A 24,914-nucleotide genomic window follows, 5' to 3' on the forward strand; every position below is an offset into this window, starting at 1 on the left:
TGAAAAGAAATGGAAAAATTGAATAGCTCTATATTTATTAAAGAAATTGAACTTGTAATTTAAAATCTTCCCACAAAGAAAAGCCCTTCATGGTGAATTACCAAACATTCGAGGAAAGAATAATGCTAAACTTAGCAAACATGTTTTTAAAATATACAGTGGAATACTTCTGCATTCACTTCATGAGACTAGTATGTCTGATAACAAAGAAAGACAAAGACATTACAAGAACACTACAGACTAACCTTGTGAAAACCTTTGACAGAATATTAGCAGGTGGAATGCAGAGATATGTGTGGATAGGGTAATGCACCATGATTAAGGGGGTTGGTTAGGGTGTGCGAGATGGGCTTAACATTAAAGAATCAGCGTAATTTGCTCTATTAGCAGAAGAAAGATACTGAAAATGACATGCTTCTATACTCATTCCTGATTTTAAAAAAAATCTCAGCAATCTAGGAATAGAAGAGAATTTCTTCAGTCTGATAAAGGGCACATAGCAAACACCCACACCTAATATCTCACTTAATAGCTTATGATTGCACTTTCCCCTAAGACTGGGAAATGGTGAATCTGTCCACTTTCATCACCTCTAGTCATTACTGGACCGTAGCTCCTAGGTAGTTCAAAAAGGCAAGGAGGTACTTCCCTGCACACTGCTTTCCTCAGACACAGAGCCTGCTGTTCTCTCTTCCCTGAGTTGCCTATTTTGGGGCATGGAGCTGCCAACAAAGCCTGATGTCTTTGACCTGGACCTGGGCACATGGAGCCCCAGCTCCTCAAAGGAGAAACCCTAGGCCAGGTCACACTGCAAGGGTGTTGGCAAGCAGCTGCCTGAGTACAAGGTGGCGGTGGTGCATGCAAATGGTGTGGCACGAGTGCATTAGCACATCCAGATGACCCACCAGTGCTTTGTGCAGGATCACGACCCCACCATCCAAGATTCCTCCTGGAAGGAGGTGGCCCTGGACCACGGGGGCTATATTCTGCATGTGCTATACACTTGCAGGACAGGAAACTCACAGGACCCTGTGTGACCAGTGCTTGGCAGTTGGTGATGGTGTGCTGGATGTCTTTGCTCTTGACGATCCTTCATCTCTGCAGCAGATGTGGGCCACCTGGGGTCCTTGCCACACCTAAGCCCTGGTCCTGGTGGGCAACACATGTGACCTTATGACCACTGCTGGAGATGCTCATGCGGCAGTCCTGACCCAAAGCTGAGGGTCCCATTTGTGGAGACCTCAGCCAAGACATGGCAAGGTGTGGAGGAGGCCTTTCCCCTGCTCATCCAAGGATCCAGAGGCCCGGGGGCCCGGCGGTGTCACATGGGCGAGGTCCTGGCATCGGAAGGCTGTGCAGCTGTGGCTGCTCTGTGGTCTGAAGATATTGGTCTAGAATGATGGCTCATCCCACAGGCCAGGGTGATGATTCCTTCAATATGAGACACCCCCTAGCAAGTAGGATCACAGACACTGTTGGTGTAACAGGCATAGACAGACACACTTTTCTTAACTTTCATTTGGTGAGGGGTTTTGTTTTGGCAATATGGGTTGTCTAATGTTGAATATGTTGTGTCAAATTGAGAGATTTTTGTGCAAAATTAAATTGTTCTCAGGTTTCAAACAAATAAGGAAAAGAGACAATGGTGAATATGAGAAGAAAGTAGCGAGACTCTCCTGGGACATAGAAAATTCCAAAGAATTTGTGAAAAAAAAAAAATTACTGGATCTAGAATATGAATTTAGAAAGATCACAGGGAATAAGACCAATATTTTTAAAAAGTGCTTTTTCATAGATTGGCAATGAACAATTGAAAAATAAAGGTCAAGTAATATGTAGTTTACAATAGCATAAGAACTTAAGACGTTTTAGGATAAAATTAACAAAATTTGTAAGACCTATACACCAGACACTGTAAAACATTGTTGAGAGACACTGAAGAAGATTTTGAGTGGAGAGGTATACCATGTGCATGGATGGCAGCACACAGTGGTGTTCAGGTGGCAGGTTTCTCCACATTGATCTGTAGCGACTGCAGTGCGCTGCTAACACAAACCTCTTCAGGCTTTTTATATAAATTGACAAAGCAATCCTAAAACTTACATAAAACATGAAAAGAACCCTGACTCACTAAATAGATTCATAAAAAATAAAGAGCGCCATTCTTGTCTCATATTCATTCTTGACTTGCCTCTTAGACTAAGAAGGCGGCTCCCAAGAAGGCTCTCGTGGCAGATGGCAGGAACTATATACCATTTCCTCTTCTGTCTCCTCCTCCTCAAAATAAAAACAACTTTCCCTTTTTGATTGTTTCAAAATGAATATATACTCATTGCAAAAAACTTCAGATGATTCAGAAAAGTGAGGGACATTAAATCCACCCTGAATTCTCCACTGATAAAACAGTCCATGATGTCCATCCTGGGACACTGATTTTTACTGAAATGCAGGGTTATATTGTATGCACTAGCCTGCATTGAAATAATTCCATATTAAGTGACTTAAACAATTTTAAAAGGCTCTGTGTGAGTTCACCTACTTAACCTGTTCACTGCCCTGGGTACTGGGCATTACTCCTGCTGTCACCTGTCATGCTATGAGTGACATCCTTGTGTCTATTCAGCAGTCCTTCAGCAAATGTTTATTTGAAGACTTACCAGGGTTTTCATATGTGTTCACTTGTTTTCTTGGGTATATTCCTAGAAATTAACTGGTAATGCTGGGTTCAAGGGTATATCCATTTAAAAATTGGGTAGGTGCTGCTAGGTCATTCTCCAGAAAGACCGTGCTCATTTGTAGCAGCACCAGTGATGTTTATTAGCAAATATGCCCGCCACACCTGACTTTGCTCAGGGCAGGCCACTTAGGATGGGTGAAACCTTTTGTTCAGCAAAGACCACTGGACCACATCCGTTGGGTGCATGTGCTGTGCTTTCCTCTAGCTCATAGAAAAGACTGTGGAACTCACCCTGGTTTGTACTGGGCGTTACTGTAGACAGAAGTGTTCCAATCTGCCACTCAGCCATTTAACAACAGCAGTAAGAAAATCAAAATGGAAGCTACTACTTACTATGCTAAATGCTTGTCGTGCATTATCTCAACTTTGCAACCCCCCTGCGATGTTCCACTGATGAGAAACTAAGGCCCAGGTTGTTAAATAATTGCCAAGGTTACTGAGCTCGTGGAAGAACCGATCCCCAGATAGATCAGGCTGCCCTGCTGTGAGATCGCCTCGGGCCTGCACGTTAGCTTCATGGCACCATGGTTCTCTTATGCAATTAGAAGACTAAACGGTGTCTCCCCTACCAGACTGGAAGCTCCGTGAGGGCCAAGACCCCTCTATAACCCCTCCTGGCCCTTTGCAAGGTGATCAGTAAATCTTTCTAGAATGAATGAACCCAAAGCCAGTGTGATTAGGAACAGAAAGACAATTTGAAAATCCATGATTGGAGTTGGAGGAGGAGGCTGAACTTGTGAGTCGGATATCTTGCACTTCAATCATGGCTCCTTGATTCAAAGAGGGTTTTCGTGGAGATGGGCAGCTAGTGGGGGTGGGGAAGGCCACTAGGAGAAGGGGACCAGCAGCAGAGAGAAGGGCAGCACATTCAGAGGCCCTGAGGGCGGGGGATGCAGGAGGAGGACTGAAGGCCGGGGAGGGGGCGGTTGGCCTTGCAGTATGGAGCCAGAGGTGGGCAGTGGTGAGAGAAGAGTAGGCATGAGCCTCACAGGGCTGTGGAAGGCTCTGGAATCCTGCCTGAGAACAAAGGGAGACAGTGGGAGGTGGTGGGAAGGGGAGCCTCACCATCTAATTGCTGTTTTGAAAACATCACTTAGGCGGCTGCAGGGGGCTGGGAAGGGTGGGGCTTGGGTTCAGAGGGGAGGGGCTGCTGCTGCATTGTTCAGAACAGGTGGTTCCCTCCCTTTTTTCCTTCCCCTTCCCTTTTGCTTTTACCTTTGTGGTTGGTTTCTTGTCCCTGTTCAGTTTGAACCTTCTGGGTTTTGGGCTTAGGAAGTGAGAGGCTACAGATGGCCTGGGTATTGGAGCAGAGAAACCAGGGGACTGGCAGCCCCGAAACCTGTCAATGTCACACAAGTCATCCTTCCAGAGCCGCAGCTACCTTCCCGGCAGAATGTCAAGCAGCTTGGCACGAGGAGCAGCTGCTCGCAGCAGCTCTGAGCATTGTCAGAGCACCGTGAGCAAAATGGTCAGGTTTCTGCAGAGAGAACCTCCTGGCCCCCCCCCCCCCCCCCCCCCCCCCCCCCCGCTTCCCCGCACCGGCCAGGCGCTCTTCCAGCATCTGTTTTTGGTACTTCTGAAGCCCACAGTGTGAGACTTTGGGATGCTGTGGTTCGAATGCTAAGATGCCTGAGTCAAGGCAGAGTGGGACTCGGAGACTGTCCCCCACCTCTTCCTGCACTGAGAGGAAGCCCAAGGTACAGCCTTGGCACTGATGGAGGACCCCAGGCCAGGGAGGACTTGCTCAGAGAGATCCTTCCTATCCCAGGCCTGGGTTCAAGGAGGGCGGGGAGTGGCCCCGTGCCAGGCAGGCCCAGAGCGGGGACGTGGACTGCGCCAGGAAAGCGCCTGCTGGTGGCTGTGGAGAGCTCAGGCCCTTCGGCCTGCTTGGATGCTCTATTCCTGCTCATGTCAGAAATGCCTTAAAAACAAACCAAAGCCATCCCAGTGAAGGTCTCTCCGCTTAGAGTACGGCCATGCTCCTGCCCACGTGGGCATCTGGCCCCACACAAATCTCCACCCAAATCCCTGGTTCTCTGAACTGTGCTCACCAGGAAGGAACCCTGGAGGGTTCATCCTGTCGGCGTCCCCTAAGCTCATCTGATGGAGGGCCGGGCGGGCTCCCGAGCACCGCTCCTGTGCTAAGCCCTTCCTGTCCTGCTCTCGGGATCCCTGGGGTTGGCAACAGTTTCTGATTCTGCAGAGGCAGCTGCACTCTGGCGTCATGGTGCTGAGTGCCATGTGGCAGGACCTGGTGGCCTCAGGGCACCGCAGTGTCAAGAAGAGCCTCAGAGCGGGCCCTTCCTGGGGAGGCTCCCTGATAACTGCCCGGTGGCACGGGCCTGCAGTGACTGCTCAGGTGACTGCTTCATAATCGACTCTGTCTCCTTCTTCCTGTGTGATAAACGGCACGAATGGACCCAACCTGCAGGCGGCGGGATTGGAACTCAGCTTCCCTCCCCTGTGGCTGTTCGTCTTCCATCTAGCATGTAAAGGCGGTTTCCATGTGAAGTGTCTCACAGGGTCCTCGGTGGACTAATGGCCCTGGTGTCTGGATGGAGGAAATTGGTCTCAGCAACGGATACTACCACGGCGCGATGCGTCTTGGAGGAAGAAATTGGCCCTGTACCGTGCACGCTTTTTTTAAAAATTAATATTAAAGCCAAATTAGAAGGAAACTGCTGAACAGCAAAACGCAAATATTTTGTTAACAAGAATCCAAAATGTGAGACATTTGTTTTGACTTGAAGAGCCAAATCCTCTACAAACAGAATGAAAGATCCCACCAATGAACTTTCTGTGGAAAAATGATTAGCGCTGGCAAACACGGAGGTCCCTCTTTCCTGAGCAGCCAGCTTGTCTCCACCTGAACGCGGGGTCCCTGACGCCCCTCCCCTCCTGGCAGCAGGAGCAATATTAAAGACGTTACTTCAGTTTTTAAAACACAGACTTGTAACTTTTTTCTTTATAACTAGGCAGAATATTAATCTTGCAAACCAATTCAAGAATCTCTTTAAAAAATGGCCTTCTGGGCTTCAAGGTTGTAGGTATATATTTAATAAATTGAGGCGCTTTACAGTTAATATGTCAAAGGCCTGCTCTGCCACATGGAGAAAATAATTGCTGCAGAAACAAGACTAAAACCTTATTCGCAGGTGGGTAAATGTCCTGAAAAATTGGATTCTCCCCTGGAATAGGAATCCATGTGAGTTAAATATTCAGGCAAAGACCAGTCAAAGCAGCAAAATAGGAAAACAATCAAAACGCGAAAGTGAGTGTGCTCTTAAATGAAAGGATTAATCATGCTAAATTAGAAAAAGTAGTAAAATAGTTTTAGATTAATGCAGACTGTGAATATCAATATAATTGCAGCAGCTTAATTTGGCATAAAAAGTACCTAATGAAATATTTTAATGTCATTGTCCATTCAGCTTACCAGCTTGAATTTCTTGGGGTCCAGGGGTTTAGATCATCATCACTGCACCTTTCAAATCCTGCTTTTGTTGTCGTCATTGTCTTTTGGGTGGTGGCTGGTGGCGGAGGGAGAGGGCATTTCTGTGTGGCCGCGTGTCATTCAGGAGTCGAAACCCAGAGTCCTACTGCAGCAGGTGAGAACCAACCCTCTTCTTGCCGGTTGTGTGGGGATGGGACTCTGTCCCCGTCTGGGCCTTCGGCGCCGCTCCGGGGCTGTCTGCCCGGCTGCTCTGGGAGCCCAGGGCCCTCCGGCCTCCATGTCACAGTCGAGGGTGGCAGTGGCTTCACCTTCCCACAGAAGAACTTAAAGAGGCTCATTTCGTGTGGGTGGCCGACGCGTGGAGGGTGGCAGAGCACCCCACGCTGGAGAGGAGCTCCCTGGGGGCAGGGTGCCACTGGCCCTCCCCGGGTCCTGCAGCCCCCACGGCCTATGCCTCCTGGCAGCCGCTCCTGCCTCTCCGGTGGCTGAGAGGGACTCTGGGCTGGCCTGGCCACTCGGGGCCTGTGCTTCTCTCTCCTCACGACCCGCCTTCTCACTCCCCAGAGCTCCCACCTCTGACAGCTGCCCCAGATCCAGAAGAGCAAAGCTGCAGACCAGCGGCGCGGCCCTTGGGTGGCCTTCGTCCTCCTCAGGAGCCTTGCTAGCGGTTCCTCTCGCCCTCCTGGGATGCTCTCCCTGGCGTTCTCTACCCGAAACCCGGGCCTCAGCCACCTCTGGCCTCGCGTTCTGCTCTCGTTGCTCCCCTTGAAGGCGCTGTGCGAGGGGCTGGAGGGGAGGGGGGCCGCCCTCCCTGGGGAGCTGCAGGGGGTGAGGGACCCGGCTGCGAGGAGGAGCGCTGTTGCCAGCATGGACAGCACGGGGCGGATCTGTTGCCTTGGGCCACCAGAAGCAGCTGTAGCTTTTCACAAAGACACAGGTGACAAGATGTGCCCCTGCCCGTGTTGGGGGAGCTCTCTGCACAGTGCTGGGGGCAGGAGTTGGGCGCAGCCCACCTGCTCGGCACAGAGCTGGTGGACCATCACATCCCCACCTGTAGCTGTGCTGAGCGATTACACAAGAGCAGAGAGAGGGTAAGAGGGGCAGGGGTCATGTCCAAGCCTGTGCCCGAGTCCCCAGCTCCTTGGCAGTCGACCTGCCCTGACACCTGGCCATGTCCAGCCACAGCGTGTACCACTGAGTCTCCACACGCTGTCCCATCTTCTGAGGTTGAGGGGAGCCACTGACAGCGTGCGTAGCTCGCCCTGCACACACAAGCACATTTTCTGCCTTTGCTGCTCTTGCTGTTTGAGAACTAGTGATTGTATTGAGAAGGACTCAAGTTAACATGGGCAGAGGGCTTGTGAGCGAGCTGACTGCAGAGTAAGTCCTTCACTAACACTGCTCGTTGTTAGTGTGCTCCCTGCACATCCTGTGCCACAGGCTCTCCCTGCCCTGAGCCTACCTGGCTCCTTCAGCTCCTTGAGCTCACCTTGTGCCTACCACAGGGCTTTTGCACATATTCTCCTTCTGCTATGAACACTTCCCTCTCCTCTCCACCTGATGAATGCACTCTTCAGGGCTCAGCACATGTCCTGACCCAATGACAGGAATCAAGCAAGGAGGGGTGGCATGGCGGGTGAAAGCCCGTGGTCTAGTTACATGTGGGTGGGGAGGAGACACCTCCCAGCAGCCCTCTTGGAAACCTACTCCTGCAGGCTCTCCCACAGGGTTCTTGGTAGCCCCCGTGGTGCCAGCCCAAGGCTCCTTCAGGCCCAGTGGCCCCAATGGCCATGGGTCACAGAGAGAGGAGATGTCCTGCTGAGTGGACAGAGCTGTGTGATGCCCAGCAGATGGTTTTCAGGCAGCTCACTTCCACCCCTGGGTGTCCACCACAGCCACTGAACAAGTGGCAGACACTCACCATGGGCTGTCCTGACGCGCTCGGGAACCTGTGGCTGTGCGCAACCCTGACCACAGTGCTCTAGCCAAGCATGGTTGCCTTGGGCCCCGGCTCACTCGGGGCTCCCAGGGCCCTCCCATCTGGGGCAACGTCTCTCTGAAAGGGACCACCTTCTCAATATCACACGAAGGGACACGTGCCTGAGTGAACCAGCTCCAGACACGCCGTGTCTCCTCACTAAGCCCAACGTTCACACAGGCCTGTCTTTTGGTGTGAAAGTAGGGTCCCCGGAGGGTCGACGTGCAGATGGAGCCTGCCGTGTGCCAAGCACTGTGCTGGGTTCTGAGGACACCTGGGCCACGGTGGGGGCCAGGGAAGCCCTACAGGGCGATGAGCATGTGGTTGGAATCTCAAAGGGGGAGGAGGGCTGTGTTGGCCTCGGTCAGCAGCAGGGCCGAGGGCCGCGGGCCCAGGTGCGCCACAGGCTTCGCAGCTCCAGGGCAGCCACTGGAGCTCTGGGCCTCCAGGCGGTACTGGGAGATGCCCCTGCGGGTCTGCGGCTGCCTCTTCTGTGATCCGGTCTCTCTGGGCTGGAGTGACACACGTTCAGATGGGTCACGTTGTGTCCATCTCCCTGAGAAGGGCTGGTGGGCAGGTGCAGGTGTGACTGAGGTTAGTGAACAGAACTGTCGCATCGCGGGGCATTTTGGAAACTAGCACTTTTCTGTAAGGGCAGAAGGTAGTTAGAGCCACTGGGCTAAGGTCAAGATTGTTAGGCTCAGACTGTAAAAGGTCCCAAATGATCCCAAATACGCCTGCTGAGAGCCAACAAAGTAAGAGATTTGGGGGGCCACTGAGGCTGAGTGGAAAGAGCAAGGCCTCGGTGAACCCCCAGATCCCCACTTACAAGTATCGAGGCCTCAGGCAAGTTGACTACCCTGCTCAGGCCTCAGTTTCCTCCTCCGTAAAGGAGGGCGGGCTCTCAGCACTGCAGATGGTGGGCGTGGAGTCCGGCTGTGCCTTCTGGCCCTAGCTTCACGGCACCACGGGTGACCGGGTGGAACAGCGTCTTCTCCCAAGACATCCACGCAAGCCTCAGAATATGACATTGTTTGAGACTACAGTCCTTGCATCTACTCCATCAACTCAAGAGGGGCCACGCTTTAGGGTGGTCCTCGTCTAACGATGGTGACCTAATAAGAAAGGGCTATCAGGACACAGACGCCCAGACAGGAGCCTGCAGGAAGACAGGAGCCTGGTGTGCTGGTCCACACGGTGAGCACACCGCGGACAGCAGCAGCCCCCGGAGCCGCAAGAGGCAGGAGAGGCCTCCGTGGAGCCTTCAGAGGGAGCTGGCCTCTGGCCTCTGGGACTATGAGATGGTAACTTTCTGTTGTTTCAAGCCACCTGGTTGGTAAGCCACTTGTACCAGGAGGCAGAGCAGGAACGTGTGAAGGGCACCTGAACGTGTCGGCGAGTGGACAGAACACATGGTGCTTTGACCAAATCACGGCCATGGTAAAATCGGCAGTGCTGTGGGTGTGAGGTTGGCGGGGAGGCCTGTGAGGTCCCTGAGGCTCTGTCTTGGGGGTGCTGCCCGTGGCCTGGGCTCCCTCCTGCTTGGTCTTCACTCCCTCAGTCGGGCCTTCCTGGCACCCAGCCTCGCAGGAGCAGAGCGCCGGCCTCGGCGTTGGAGAGGACGATGCGGGAGGGGCACCCACTCTCCCCGGCTTCCTCCTGGCAGGGCTGCCTCGGTCAGTGAGGGGCAGTCGGATGCTCGACATGAACCAGGAAATCCACGCTGGGTCATTCCGTGTTCCCACAGGGCACAGCCTCTGCTGCCACCACACTCATTGCGGGGTCTCCGGGCGGTGCACGTTGAAGGCATGTTTAACCCTCCGCTGATCTCGTCCCTGGGCAGGGAGCTTAGCCTCAGGGTGGTGACTGGATGGACAGGGCAGCCTGCTGTTCCATTCCACGGACGGCTCTGCCCTCAGACAGCATTGGTTGTCACCCAAGGGAGCTCTTGGGGCGCATACCTCTTTCCAGCTGTCTGGAAGCGGGAGGACTGGATGCCAGCTGCCCGCTGTTTTGGCGGGTCCTGTTAGTGGGAACAGCCGAGAAGACTGCTCCAGGGTGCGTGTGCTGTCCGAAAGCTGGCCTGTTTTGCAAGGAGGCTGCGTGGCACAAACACACTCTGACGTTTATATTGAATATTTTAGTTTGCAGAAATTCGAAATTAAATATACTTTCCACCTACACTATGAAAAATCCATTTATAGAAACTAAATCAAATCGGCGATCTAAGGACGGGTGGCCAGAAATGAAATATTTTAAAAACGAAATGTATGGAGATTGAATTGCTGCAGCGGAGCTCGTTCCGAGGCCTCCGGTTGGGGCTGGAGGGAGGGCCTGTTGGACAGGGTCTTCCCTGGGGACCAATTTAGAAGCGCCCTGGCGTCCTAAGTCTCGTGAGGAAAGAGTTCTGTGAACGAACTTCAGCAGACAGAGCCAACCTTCAGCCATCTCTCGGAGCCACCTTGGATTTCAGCGTCCATGAATGTGCGTCTTGCGGTTCTCCATGGAAATTGCTGGGACCCTCTGCAGAAGCTGGATGCTATATTGAAACCCCTAAGCTTTGCTCCCAGCCTGTCCTCCTGGCCTGAAGGTTTGGTCACTGTCTGAATGGTGGCGGACTCCCAGTGCTCAGTGGTAGAATCTCAAACTCAGCTCCGGCTTAAGTTTCTGATCTCCGATTGACTTTTCCTGTGGCCTTTGCACATCACCAAGGGCTGCTCTGTTTCCTCTTGCTCCCGGAGTGACCCGTGACCCGCACGCACTCACACATGTGCCCTGCAGCCACTGAGGAGGCCCAGCGGCTTGGCTCAGGACTGCACATGGCCACCCTTCAGGACGGCTGCTTGGTCAGCTCCTGTCCTGCCCCACAGCCTCCCATTTCTCACCAGACAGTTTGCAGGGCGGGGAGGGAATCCTGGGCCCCCAGGGAGAAGCCACCTTGCTGGGCGCTGGGAGTCTGGAAGCCCAGGCTAAGTTCCATGGCCATTTTCCTGCTGCCTCCCAGGGATCCGCACTTCCTCCTGGGGTGGGTTGGACTGGCACCAGAACACCAGCTGGCCACGTGAGGCCTTCACCCTCCCCTGCCCCAGGCACGACACATGGGGCCATGAAGCAGTAGGAGTTGCGCCCCCGCACCTGGGTGCCATTATGGGGCTGGTGTGTCCCTAGTGCTCCATGTGAGCCAGCCCAGGTTGGTCATTTGTCAGAAAGACGAGAGGCATGATGAGCCAATGTGGAGCGCCCAGAGCGTCGCAGGCCCGGCCAGGGCGTCCTGGATCTCGCTCCCTCCGCTGTGCTTGTCGTCTGCTTTCCTGCATCCTCTGGGGAACCTGCTCCTCGCCCCGCCTCCTAATGCGGTGGTCTGCTTTCATCTGCTGGAAGTGAGGTGCGAGGTGTCGTAGGCCTGGGAAAGTGCTGAGGCTCCTCTGTGGGGGCGTCTGGGCGTGAATTGCCCCTGCTGACCCTCGACAGTCAAGCTGCCGGGGCTCCCTGAGGATGCGGACGGCAGCCTCCCCGTGCCTGCCCAGGGCACCAGCTGAGTGCCCTCAGCCACGGGGCTCTTTGGAGCTGTCAGGAGATTGTGTACAGTGAGCATTTGGTGGCTGCGGTCCTCTCCCTGCTCTGGCTAGCCGCCCTGCCTTCCCACCTGCTCAAACGCAATTAGAGATGCCATGGCAGGTCTCCTGGGAAACACGGTGGCGCCCCAAGCCTGGAGTGATCCTTGCTTCTGTGCCCAGGGTACAGTAGAGAAGCAACCCAGATCACACCCCTGAAGCACAGGTGCCTGGTGCCTGGGCAGGGAGGGAGGCTCCCAGTGTTGAGGGGTTTCCTCCTTGGGGTTTTGCATGGGCTGTTGTTCAGCCAGGGAGTGGCCCCCAGGACTTACGCTGTTTAACACTTGCCAAGGGTCAGCGCCTGGGGACTGTGTGCAGAGGGCCATGCGTCAGTTCTTTGATATAATGGAACTGCAGAGATGTGCCATTGCCTTGGCTCCTCCAGATGTTGAACTGGCTTTCATGGAAGGTGTCCAAGGGCCAGGGTGAGGCTCAGAGCAGCAGTGTTTAGGGGACAGGTGGCCTTGCCAGTGGCCTGCTCATCCATGTTCCTCAGCAAGCCCAGCCCTGTGGAGAAAGGGCTTCCACGGCCACATCTGCCCCAAGCCTTGATTGACAGACCCTTGCTCTGCTGTGGACTCCCAGAGAGAACTAAGTCATGCTGCTTCCTGGTCCCTGGAGCTGTGGTTTCGTCTCAGACACTGATGAGTGGGTGTGATTTCATCTGAGCCTTATGAACTAAATGAAAAGAAGACTGTCCCCTTCAGGGACCGCAAGTCACATGGGGCCTCTGAGCCTGAGCCAAGGACCAGCCCAGTCCCAGGTGACCTCCAAGGCCAACCTGCTTGATCTCAAGTGTGTCCCCAGCTCTCCTGGTCTCCAGTCACCCCAGACTCCCCTCCACTCCAGCCGGCCCCCATCATCCTGGTGTGAACTCCCTCCTCCACACCCTGATGAGCCCCAGGAGCCCCCAGCCTCCTGATTGCTGCCTGTCAGTCATCATGTGGTGCCAGGGGCCGGGCTTGCCGCAGACTTCAGGCATTCAGATGCCAACTCCACCACGTGCTTCTCGTGTGGCCTGAGGGGTGGTTGAACTCCTTTTGCTTTGGTGTTCTGGTCTGTAAAACAGGGATCATGATGGCACTTGCCTCTCGGAGTTGGGGTTTAGATGGGCACTGTGTATAGGGCAGGCCTGGCCCATGGGCATGCCCAGCACCGTCAGGGGGCCCTTTAGGTCTGCCTTGCATATCCGGCTCTGAGCTTTCAGTCAGCCCCAGGATTCATGACCGGAACTTTTCCTCTGCAGCAGACTGCACCCCTTAGGGGGGTGTGTGTTGTTTGGGGGTCTGCACAGTGGAGCTGTGCGGAGTCCAGGGAGCGCACTCCGCTGCCTGGACAGTTGACGCCGCTGCGAATCTGGGAGAGTAGACGAAGCAGCACATTCGAGGTGGCTTCCAGGTGTTCATCCTCGTGATTCACACAGCCACCTGGGGAAGGTCCGCTCTATGAAATGTATTCATCTGCTCAATAAATATTTGTTGAGTCCTCACTATGGAATGGCTCTGGTTCCTGGGGGCTCATAAATGAACAAGACAGACAATATCCAGGTCCCTGTGGAGCTTACCAGGAGCAGGAGAACTGACAATGGACAGCTACAAGCTCGGGGATACTCCACGCCATCAAGAAAGTAAAGCAGGGTGTATCAGTTATCCATCACCGTGTAACAAGTTGCCCCAAACGTAGCAGTCTAACCCAAGGCACACTTAGCTGCCGATCATTTCTGTGGGCTGGGGGTCAGGAACTGAGCTGAGAAGCTGCTACCAGGGCAGTAATCATCTCAGGTGTCACAGGAGCACGATTCTCCTTCGGGCCACCCCTAGGTTGTTGGGAAGTTCAGTTTCTCAGGAGCTGTTAGACGGAGAGCTTTGGTTCTAGCTGTCTGCTGACTGCCACCCTCAGTGACTTGCCCTGTGGGCCTTTCCATGGACCCCTAACAGACACTTGCTCCAAAGTCAGCAGGCGAGCATGCCAGGGCCCGGGCTCACAGTCCTTGGCGAAGGCTGCTGTGAATGTGGGATAGCTCTATTCTAAATACTTTGGAAGACGTGCCTGGATTACGTTGTTTTCCGTACAGGGCGCTGAGTTTTGTCATTCAGCAGAACATGTAAAGGTTGTGGGGGCAGGTGGTTGATTCCTTGCAGACCCTTTTGACTTGGTAAGATTTGGTGTGAGTCTCTGATAGATTTGATCTATTCTGATTTTGCCTCTACTTGTGGGTTCTGGCCTTTACGTTAGGGTGTGGTCCTTTCTGGAGTCTTAATGCCCCAGGTACTCAGCAAGGATTCTGGCTGGGCTGGAATTTAAAGGCGCCCCACCCTGCATGACCTCCTGCTTCTCTGTCCTGCTTTCAATGCTACAGCAGTATGGATGTCCTGCACATGGGTAGCTCTGCCCTGAACCACACACCTCGAGGGAACACCTAAGCAGACTTCCAGGGCCTTCCTTTTGCACAGTCTCCTCTCCAGAGCCCAGGCCTGCAAGTTCCAGCTGCTTCGCTTCCGCAGCCCCAAACTCTGACGTTTGCCTTCTCCAATCAAGGAGGCTGCTGTGCCCCACCTCCCCGTGGGATGTCCAGAAAGCCAGGCAAAGGTGGGGCTTGTATTTCCCTTCTCGCAGGATCACAGTGCCTGAAAACAGCAGTGTGGGAGGTTTTTGCCAGGTTTCGTGGCTGCCTGCGAGGAAGGGCATGTCCAGCTCCAGGTACTTCACTACGGCAGGAAACAGTGTCCCTCTGATTTAGTGTTGGCCACTCTTCCCCTTTGCTGCACCCGCTCGTCACCCTTATCAGTGACAGTTCAGTATGTGTTTATAGTGTGATACGGTGCAATCCTTTGGGTTGAAATAAAATCAAGTCAAACAATTTGTAGTCTGAAATAAACAAAGACCATTGCAAAGGCTTTTCACTTGCTTTCAGCTAGTGTCTGGAGGAGACTCCCAGAGAAGGACTCTCAGGGACGACTCGGGAAGTCCTTGGATGGCCAGCTGCCAGCTGGTGTGCAGGTAGACTTCCTCTGGGAGGGACAGGACAAAGCCCACAAAAGAAGGCAGGGTCCCTCGGTGCAGAAGCCGGGCTGCGTTTCTGGTTTAGCATTCCGGGGAGAAGCAAGGTCCCCCGGGGACTTGTGTGCAGGAAGACTCCCCACCTCCCTGACACGGAGACACTTCTCTGTTCTGGAGAAGCCACTGCTGGGTCCTGCTCAGACCCTGGGGCTTCCGGGAGTGGACTTCCTGCTCTGCGGGACTGTGACTGTTGAAAGGGGACCCTTAACTGTCTCTCACGGGTGTATGCAGCCCTCTCTCCTGGGAATGTGTCCACACAGGTGTATTTTCCAACCAGCAGGAATAGAATTCCTGTCACTTGTAACAGGGAAAATTCTAGGGTTTTGTTCCCAAAAGGCCCATGATGACCAAAATCGAGTACTTTCATCTTTCCCCCGGCATCGCTCAGGTGTTTCCCAATACATTCTGCAATAGCTACCTATTCAATTGTTCGCCCCCAAACCTTCACTAAAGACATGCCAGGCATTGTGTTAGGCTTCGGAGCCTCCCGAATCCCTGACCCAGGACCCCAGGAAGGCACTCGGGAACCATTTAGATACACTGTGAGTGTCCCTAACGCGCTCAGATGGGAGTCACCAAAATGTTCAGGAACAGCCCTCAGTGGCCAGCCTTCCAGCTCCTGCCACCACCTCCCACTGCCAGCTAGACCAAGGGTTTCTGGACCCACAACTGGTCCTCCTGCAGTGATGTGTGGGAAAGGGCACTTGCTTCAGCAAGGTGCTGGTGTGATGGAGGCAGATCCCCTGACTTGGCACCTGGTCTCCACTGACTTACTGTGTGACCTTAAGCAAGTACCTTTCCCTCTCTGGGTCTGATACCAAAATTCAAAATCTGAGAATCGTGATTCAGATTATGGGTTGGAGGTGAAGAGACCTGGGTTCCCTGCTGACTTCCACATTGTCATGGATTGGCCATTTAGAAAATACCACTTTTCACAGTAAAGAGTATGTGAAGCCATGACTTGATTTCTCTGTATGAAAGGGGCTTGTAAATCTGGAAATGGGATTAAAATCATCCTGGCCTCTGACCTGCAGAGAGCATGGTCAACAGTGTCTCCCCCTGGCCAAGATCTTGCATGCAGCAAGCAGGGGAGGGATCCGGCCGCCCACAAATCCCAGCTTCCTCTAGAATTCTCCCACTTGTTTATAGTCTGGGCAATCTGCCTCCTGCGGCTGCTGGACTCAGACTGGAGAGTTCCCAAGCTCGCCCTGAGCCAGCTGCTCCCCTGAGTCAGACGCTGGCCACCATGTCCCAGGCACCTGTACCCTCTACCTCCATCTCCTCCCTGGCGGGCAGCACCACCTGAACCCCACGGAGGGACTCAGGCCAGTTCAGCAGACTGTGGAGCCAGGTCCTGGCAGTGTGTGTGGGTGGGGGTCCCTTCCCCACCCAGGCGCAGGATTTCCCGCCTCTTCTTAGTTGGTCTCATTTTGCTTTGAAGTGTAGGTTCTTCCTGATGGAGTCAGATCCCAGGTTCATTGGGAATCCTGTAGGAACTGGGTGCAACAGGAAAAGGGGTGTATGGGTGACTTTTCACGTAACTGAAAAATCCAGCAGAAAGTGTCTGAGCATAAGCAATACAGAATAATAAGCACAAAACTGGATCATCTGAGATCCCCATAACTCTGACCTGCACCTTTTATAAATCATAATTTAGAATAAAGAAAATTTCTTGCATATTTATTTTAGAATCAAGTAGCCACTGTGTCATTTAGATTTGAGATAGCATTCTTTAGGAAAAAAAAAAAAAAAAAACCCTTCATAATAAAGCCAGGATTGCATGCTTGATGAGTCATAAATGCCCCTCTGGAAAGAGCTGTGTTGAAGAGACTCACTCAGAAAACACTTTCCCTTCGTCCAAGGCTGCTGCAGCTGCCAAAGTCTCCCTCAGACCCAGGGCTGGATCCCCTCTCTTTCTCCTCTTCCCTTCCTGGCCCATCTCTGCTCAGGATGGCGGGCCCCACAGACACCTCCTGCGCTAACATCACCTCCAAATGAATGTGTTTAACAATAATTGTTCTGAAAATTTCATTGAACCAGAAAAGTAAGATTGCAAATAATTATCAGGCAAGGAGAGGACATGGATTCAAGTCCTGTCATCAGTTGGTGACACCTTCAAGCTCTCCTGATATGAAGTGATTCTAGAGCAACTTTATTTGACTAGTCTGTGTTGCACTCAAAGTAAATATTAATTCCATTATGCCATAAACTTTTATTTATCATGACAGCAAGTCATAAAGTTCTCTTACTAGAATATAGCTTCTAAATTGCATATCAGAGATGAGATACAGCACACACGTTGGATCAGCAGCAATCACCCCCATCCCTTATGCAAGATGGTACTAAATGTGCTTTCTCAGTAAGAGTCGCAGTCTGAGCTTATGCAGAAAATCTTCCAAGGCCATTATCCAGGAGCCCAGATATATGAGGCTAGGGTGACAGAGGAGCCACAGCCAGCAGGGGCCAGCCACCAGGATCAAAGTGCACCAAGACACCCGGCAGTAATTCATTTGAAGCGTTCTTTGCATATTATGGGGCTGACTTTTTAAATTACATAAATTGCTCATTAGAAGTGTCTTGTAATTGCCTTACTCTGTGGTATTGTGAGAAGTGTGGGTTTTAATTATTCTTTTTTGATTTGTGGTGTGGTTTGACTTGTTCAGGGTGATAGTTTGAAAATGTGGATCTGCTTTAATTGTTGCACTAAGTGAAAATAGATGACTCTTTTTATCAAATTCCTTGAGTTTATGTTTGGGGACTGCAAGGGGGTCTTACTTTTCCCTGGCCCTTGTGCATAACCAAGGGAGGTTCCCACACGGGGCTGGGGACACTCCCTCTGAGCCTGCAGAGGCAGCACTTCGGTTCTGCTGGACTTCAGATGACTTATGTGAGGACGGGCTGCTCCTCCAAAGATAGATGGGTGACATCTGCAGGGGCTCCCCTCAGCTCTTCCCCACAGTGTGGGCATGGACAGGAAGCACCAAAGGCCTTGCACACCTCTGGAGAGTGAGGCAGACACGGGAGCACAGGGCTATGCCCTGGATGCCTGCCCCAAGGCTCTCCCTTCCCAGAGCCACTGGCTTCACCTGCAGCACCAGGCCCCGCCTGCCCAGCCCCACCTGCAGCCAAGCTCTTCTGAGCTCCAAAACGGGCTGCAGGCCTTCTCAGGCCCCTCGGCCCAGCCTCCTGTCATCCAGCACTTGGCATTGGCGAATTGTGAGACCAGAGCTGTGGCTTTGGGGGTAAATTTCCAGGACCCGCTCTGGCTCACCTGCAGCCACCAACGAATAAAAACTCGATTAGGATGTTGGTCCTTGAAAGCAGCTATTTTAGGACTCACTTTTGGAAAGGCAGGGGATTTCTTTTTCCAAGATAAAATTATGCATTTGTCAATATGCCAGTCGCTTCCACCGCTTTCTCTCGGGGTCTCTCCCCTCCATTGTTCTCCATCAGTGAACCTTTCCCTTCGAAGTCGGCTAAGGTGTACCCAGGCCTCCTTGGCCCCCTCCTGCTTCTGGTCTCTTCCTTTTTGGAGCAACCTTCCTCTCAGTGACAACAGAGGGGACAGCCTTGGCAAGTCTAGGGGACACACAGCCCATTCCTCCTCTTTTGTCACCTGCTTTATGCATGTGGCATTCATTCTGTTCCGGGCCAGACTTCTGTGACATGAAAAATACACTAAACATGGGCTGCCACCGTCGCTGTCATTAACCAACCACTCGTCGTGTCTTTATAAATTTTTACACACCACTAAATTATAAATCCGCAGTGCTGGGAGTCATGAAATGCGCACCTACGAGATCCGCAGTGGCGAGACTGATTCTGCGCCCGTGCGCTGCGTGGTCGAGGAGTGGGGGCCGCATCTGCTTCTCCCCCGAGGGCCCCCGGGGTCTTTCCTCCAGCAGGGCCCTCAGGGGAGCCCTCTCAGGTGTGGGCTCCTGGCCTGCAGCCTCGCCTCTGGGGCCACAGGGACTCACTCACCTGGCTCAGGAGCTGCTCCCTCAGCCCTCGAGAGGCTGCAAACCCACAGCAGGATGGAGCCTCCCCATCACATAAGTCTGTTCAAGATGCTGGGCCAATTACCAAGGAGTGACAGCGTGGTGCCTGAGGGCCAGGAGAGGAGGCACCACACTGCGGGTGAGGGCACCCTTGGGAGGGCGGGCGCCGACCCTGCTCCTCTTGCTGCCATGGGCGCCTCGGAGGGCTGCATGGGATGCACTCTTCCAGTGGTGTCCAGCTCGCTCCCAGCACTCAGGGTTGACCAGCACGCCCAGCCCAGTCCCGTCTCCTACTCCTGATTTCTGCCCCATGGCCCAGAGCAGAGCTTCAGCACCACCGGGGTGGAATAAAGAGGTGTGTTCTCCTCTCCAAGTTGGAAATGTCTTTATTTTGACATACAAATAATATGTAAAGACGCAAGCAGTATAAAAAGTTATAGAGTCGAAGTCCCCCTGAATTCAATGCATACATACACATTTTTATAAAAAGAGTCTGTCACTTTTTGTGTGTGTGTGTGTCTTGGGAATAGAACTCTGGGGTACTCAACCACTGAGCCACATCCTCAGCCCTATTTTATATTTTATTTAGAGACAGGGTCTCACTGAGTTGCTTAGCACTTCACTTTTTGCTGAGGCTGGCTTTGAACTCACGATCCTCCTGTCTCAGCCTCCCAAGCCACTGGAATTATAGGCCTAGGTCACTGCGCCTAGCCCTTGTCACCTTTAACCATAATTATACTGTGTAAGTTATTTTTTGTTCTACAAATAATATATTTTAACAGCTGCACAGTAGTCCATTGTGTTGGATAGCTACATTGTTTCTGTCATTTCATTCCACCAACAAGTGTTTGTTGAGCAGCTACTAGAACCTAATGTTCTAGTGCTGGAGATATGGTCGTACTTCTAGGCACATTCTACAGAGGGGAGATGGACACGAGAACTAGAACGTGTAGTATGTCACGTGAGGGTGGGAAGAGGCAGAGGAAAGGCACAGGGAGGGGGCATGGTTCTAAATCAGGAGGCCGGGGAAGGGCTACAAGGCACTGGAGAGCCAGGGGCTGAAGGAGCAAGAGCCCCCATGGAAATCTGGGGGAGGCACTCTCCAGTCAGAGTGGTGTTTCCTCCTAAAACCTGGGTGATTCCATGTCCACACATTTCTGCAGAGTGTGGCTCAGGTTGAGGGCTGTCCTTTACGTATAGATGAACTGTTGCTCCACTACCACTTCCTTTCTCCTTTGAATTTGCTTCCCACCTTTGTCAGACGATCAGCTGTCCATGTTTCTGGGGTCTGCTTCTGGTGTGTCTGTTCTGATTCATCAGCCTACATGTCATTGACCTACGTTGCCCTCACATCACCAGCGCCATAGTGTCTCACCACCGTAGGTGTATATGACTCTTGAAATTGGGTGGGCAGATTTCTCCAACTGTATTTTTGTTTTCCAAAAATTGTTTTGACCATTCTGGTTCTTTGGCCTACTGATATAATTTTTTTTTTTTTTTTAATGAACTTGTCTATATCTACAAAAGAAATCCTGCTGAAATTTTGGTAACACATCACCTCTGTAGATCACTTTGGGGGAAATTTGAAATCTCTACTATGATGAGTCTTCTAGTACATGACCACAGGACATCTCTTAATTTCTTTAGATCTTTAGAAAAAAATTTCTTCCATTAGTAATTTGTAGTTCTCAGCATTTAGGTGTTATTATATATATTTTTAGAGTTTTACCTATGTATTTCATTTTTTAGAGCCATTGTGAATTGTATTTTAAAACTTGGCTTCCAATAAGCCATTGCTAATGTGTGAGAATACAGTTGGTACAGTTTTGGGGTGTTGACCTTGTATCCTCTGACCTTGCTGAATTCACTTGATTTCTAAGAATGTTTCTTTTTTCTGCTGTAAATTCCTTAGGGTTTTCTGTATAGACAATAATGTTCCCTGAAAATAGTGACAGTTTTACTCCTTTCTTTACAATTTACATGCCTTGTATTTCTTTTTCTTACTTTATTGCACTGGCTAGGATTTCATATAATACTAAATAGGAGTTGTGAGAGTGGATACCCTTGCTTCCTTCCCAATATTAGGAGGAAAGCATTCAGTCTTTCATTGCTAAATATGATATTAGTTGTAGGGTTTTGTTTTTCACAGATGTCCTTTGCTGAAATAAGGAAGTTTTCTTCTATTTCTAGTCCACTGAGGATTTTTAAAATTTTTAAAAAAATATTTCATAATCTCTCTGAGTCTTTTCCTTTGATTTATTGATTATTTAGAAGAGTTTTGAAACTCCAAATATCTGGGATTTTCTTTTTACTTTTCTATTGCTGGTTTCTAGTTTAATTCCACTATTATCAGGGAACATACTTTGTATGATTTCAATTATTTAAATTTTTTAAAGGTTTGTTTTATGGCCCAAGAGATCTTGGTGAATAGTCCATGCACACTTGAAAGGAACATGTGTTCTGCTGATTTTGTGTGGAATGTTCTCAAAATGTCAATTCAATATAGCTGGTTGATGGTGTTATTTTTCTATGTCCTTGTTGATTTTCTGTCTATAATGATTCTCTCTCTATTCCTGAGAGAGAATTATTGAAATTTCTAAGTGCAGCTGCATTTGTGTTTTCCCTTTCAGTTTGTAGGATTTTGCTCTGTATGTTTTGAAACACATCAGTACATGGGTAGACATTTAGTATTGTTATATCTCATCCTTTTATTATTACATCATGTCTCCATCCCTGGTTATTTTCTTTGCTCTGTGGTCACCTTGTCTGACACTAACATAGCCAAACTATACTTTTCATAGTGTGTACGTAGTATATATATTTCCAACCTTTTACTTTTAATTGTCTTATATCTGAAGTGAATTTTTGTGAACAACATACATTGAGTCATGTTTTTAAATGACCCATTCTGACATTCACATACAATATAGTTATTATATTTAGACAATTTATATTGCATGTAATTGAAAAAGTTTTTTATTATTTGTTTACTTTTTCCTACTTCCTTCTGTGTAATTTGAACTTGTTTTTAATATTCTGTTTTGTTTATTGTGTTTTTGACTCTCTCTTTTTGAACAGTTCTTAGTGCTTAGTGTGGATTATGACCCACATTCTTAACTTTTCATGACCTACTTACAATCAGTACCTTGCCACTTCTAGTGGAATGTAGAAATCTCACCACCTTACAGATCCCTTTACCACTCCTCTTGTATTTTAGTTGTTCTGTATATCTCCATTGAAAGCTACGATACAGAGTTGTATTTTTTTTCTTGCAACCACCAAAAGTATTTAGAGGACTCAGAGACAAATCATCTGTTGTATTTACGCAAGTGTTCATTAGTCAGTTACTCTTCCTTCATCCTTGATGTTCCATATATCCTTCTGGTTTATAATGTGCCTTCCATCTGAAGAACCTCTTATAAAATCTTTTAGAGAAGACCTGCTGGTAACTTAGATTTCCTTCTATGACACTTCTTTCTATCCTGCATGGTTTCTGTTGAGAAATCTGCCCCATTCAAATCAGTTTTTCCTATAAAAAGGAATGGTAATTATTTTTCTGTCAAGGGCCAGAGCGTAAATACTTTTGGCTCTGCCAGCTCTACAGTCTGTCACAACTGTTCAACTCTGCCATTGTATCGCTGAACAGTCATAGGCAATACATAAAGGAAAGGTTATGGTTATGTTCCAATAAAACTTTATTTACAAAATCAGTAGTGAGCCAGAGTTGGCCTGTGGCCCACAATTTGCTGATCTGCCCTATAAGTAACATGTCATCTCTTTCTCACTGCTTTAAAGATTTTTTTTCCCTTAATGTTTAGTTTTCTGCAGTTTTATTATAGGTTTATGCTGTTTGGAGTTCACTAAGCTTTTCAAATCCATAGGTTTGTGACTTTTGCCAAATTTAGAAAATTTTCAGCCATTATTTACTCATCTTTTTTCCTATGCCATGGTCTTTCTTACCTTCTTCCAAGATTCCAGGAACATAGATGTTATACTTTTTGGTATTGTCCTACAGTTCCTGGAAGCTCTGTTCATTTTTTTCAATCTTTTTTTTTTTTTTTTTTTTTTCTGCTGCTCAGATTGAAATTTCTTCTTGAAGTATTCAAGCTCCTTTTATTCTGTAATCTTCATTTTGCTATCTGGCCCACCCAGTGAGTTTTCTGTTTGGTTTATGGTAATTTTCAGTTCTAAAAATTTCCATTTGGTTCTTCTTTATAGACTCTATTTATATTCTGGAACTTTTATCTTTCCATTTGTTTACCCTTGCTTCTTAGAACATTTTTATAATAGCTGATTTTAAGTTTTTGCCAGATAATTCCGCCGTCTATGTATCTTTTTCTATGAAAGTTGAAATTTTTCTTGTTCTTACTATGTCAGCTGATCTTGGATTCTATCTGTGCGTATTGAACATTATGTTATGAGACTGTAGGTCTGATTTAAGTTGAAGGAGAATGTGAACACTTTTGTCTGAGTGGGTGATCATTCCAGTGGGGTTCGGCAGTAGGTTTCAACCAGCCTTCCAGGGGCTGCGATTTCCATGATATTTCTGTGTTCAGTGCCCTTTGGTCATGTCAGGAGCTGCCCTGCCAGTGCACCACTGGAGGGCCAGTCTGACACAAGCGTGGTAGTGTGCCTCACCATCTGGCCTGCCCTTAGGGTCCGCTCCATGCACCTGCAGCTTGGCGGTGCCCTGGGAGTCCACCAGCGTGTGTATGGGATGCTCCCTCTCCGCTGTCTGCCTGGGCCTCTCTGCAGCCCCTTTCAGAATGCTGGGCTTTTAGTTACCTTGCTCCCTTGTGCAAATTCCATAATTTGTGTCCATATCTGGGGCCACAGCAGTAGGTCAGGGAGAGAGAGTGGGGTTGGGGGAGAAAACAGCAGGGCTTTGCTGTGACCCCTGGGGACCACAGGTCTCCCTCTTGGTGAGGAAGTTTCCCTTCACACATGGTTTTAGGGGGCCCTTCACCATGTGCCCCTTGTCACTGCCATCACCACCCCAGGATTGCCTGGGGCTGCAGCGCAAGTGAACAGAAAGAAGAATTGGGATCCCATTCACCCTCTCTGTCTGCCTGGGGCCCCGGTTCTTGCTCCCAGAGCTCTGGGCAGCAAGCGTCTCCTTCATGTGCGGGGCCCCAACCCAGCTCCAGGCACCTTGAGTCCAGGCTCCATGCAGGACAAGGGGAAGCACGTGGCTGTCCCCAGGGCACTTCTAGTTCCCACCTTCTGCCTCCAGTCTGCCTGCTGCCCCCTACTTTGCAGAGGCCCTGCCTCCCACCCCCGCGTCTGTCGGGTGGGGTGCTTCCCCCAGCACCCTCCCTGCGCCTCCCTTTCTGTCCTCACCCCGTCTTGCCCAGAAGCAGAGCTACTCTGTACACTTTGCCCACCTCCTAGCCTCTGTCCTGCCTGTCCTTCGCTGTCTCTCAATGGGCTTCTGTCCTCTGGGCTGCCTCCTGGCCCTCCTGTCTTGGGTGGTTCTATTCGGTCTCTTCTTCACGTCTTTCCTGAGCGGTGCCAACCCGTGATTCATCCCCCTGTGCCGCCGCTTTGCCCCTTTCCTGAGTTCTGGAGTTCTGCTTCAAGTTCGTCTCAAGGAAGCTTTTGTTTCATTAATGTATTTCAAATTTATGGCAAAGCTTGGCCAGCCGTGTGTAATGACTCCAATGGAAGTGGCGAGCATTCTTCATCCATTTGTTTTCACTTTGCCCTGCCTCTCTCTGCACTCTTATACGCATTGGATTCTGAGTCCTTTTCTGTCGCTCCTGGTCTTTCAGTGTCGGGTTTCCTGCCCGCTCCCCTGGATCTGCTGTTTGAGGGTGTTGCTGAGGGAGACGGTCAGCGTGGGCTCCCAGGCTCCCCGGAGTTGTCCCTGGATGGCCAAGGTTTGCATAGAGTCATGGCTATCTGTGAGCCCTGTCCCCAGTCAGCAGGAACCAGCAGCTGCAGGGTCCTATCTATCTGGCCCTCACTGCCACCCCTTCTCTGACCCTCTCCCAAGTCCTCTTGTCTGGACCAGCCATGAACCTGGGCTGCCAGTCACTGTGTCTTAGGTTTAGTGCCCAGGGCTTGTGTTACC

The 24,914-nt window shown here is 50.6% G+C and overlaps 1 protein-coding gene and 1 pseudogene across 24 annotated transcripts in view; both read left to right on the forward strand.

The window, feature by feature from the left end:
• The window catches only part of CAMTA1 (calmodulin binding transcription activator 1), a 764,551-nt gene that overhangs the window by 400,876 nt on the left and 338,761 nt on the right, over positions 1-24,914 (forward strand). The gene's annotated exons all lie outside the window — the stretch shown is intronic.
• LOC306641790 (GTPase ERas-like) lies at positions 717-1,381 on the forward strand (annotated as a pseudogene). Its single transcript has one exon. The product of its transcript is annotated as a GTPase ERas-like (transcript).

Source organism: Sciurus vulgaris (genome assembly GCF_902686455.1).
Source record: "Sciurus vulgaris genome assembly, chromosome: 1".
In the NCBI taxonomy this organism is placed as follows: domain Eukaryota; kingdom Metazoa; phylum Chordata; class Mammalia; order Rodentia; family Sciuridae; genus Sciurus; species Sciurus vulgaris.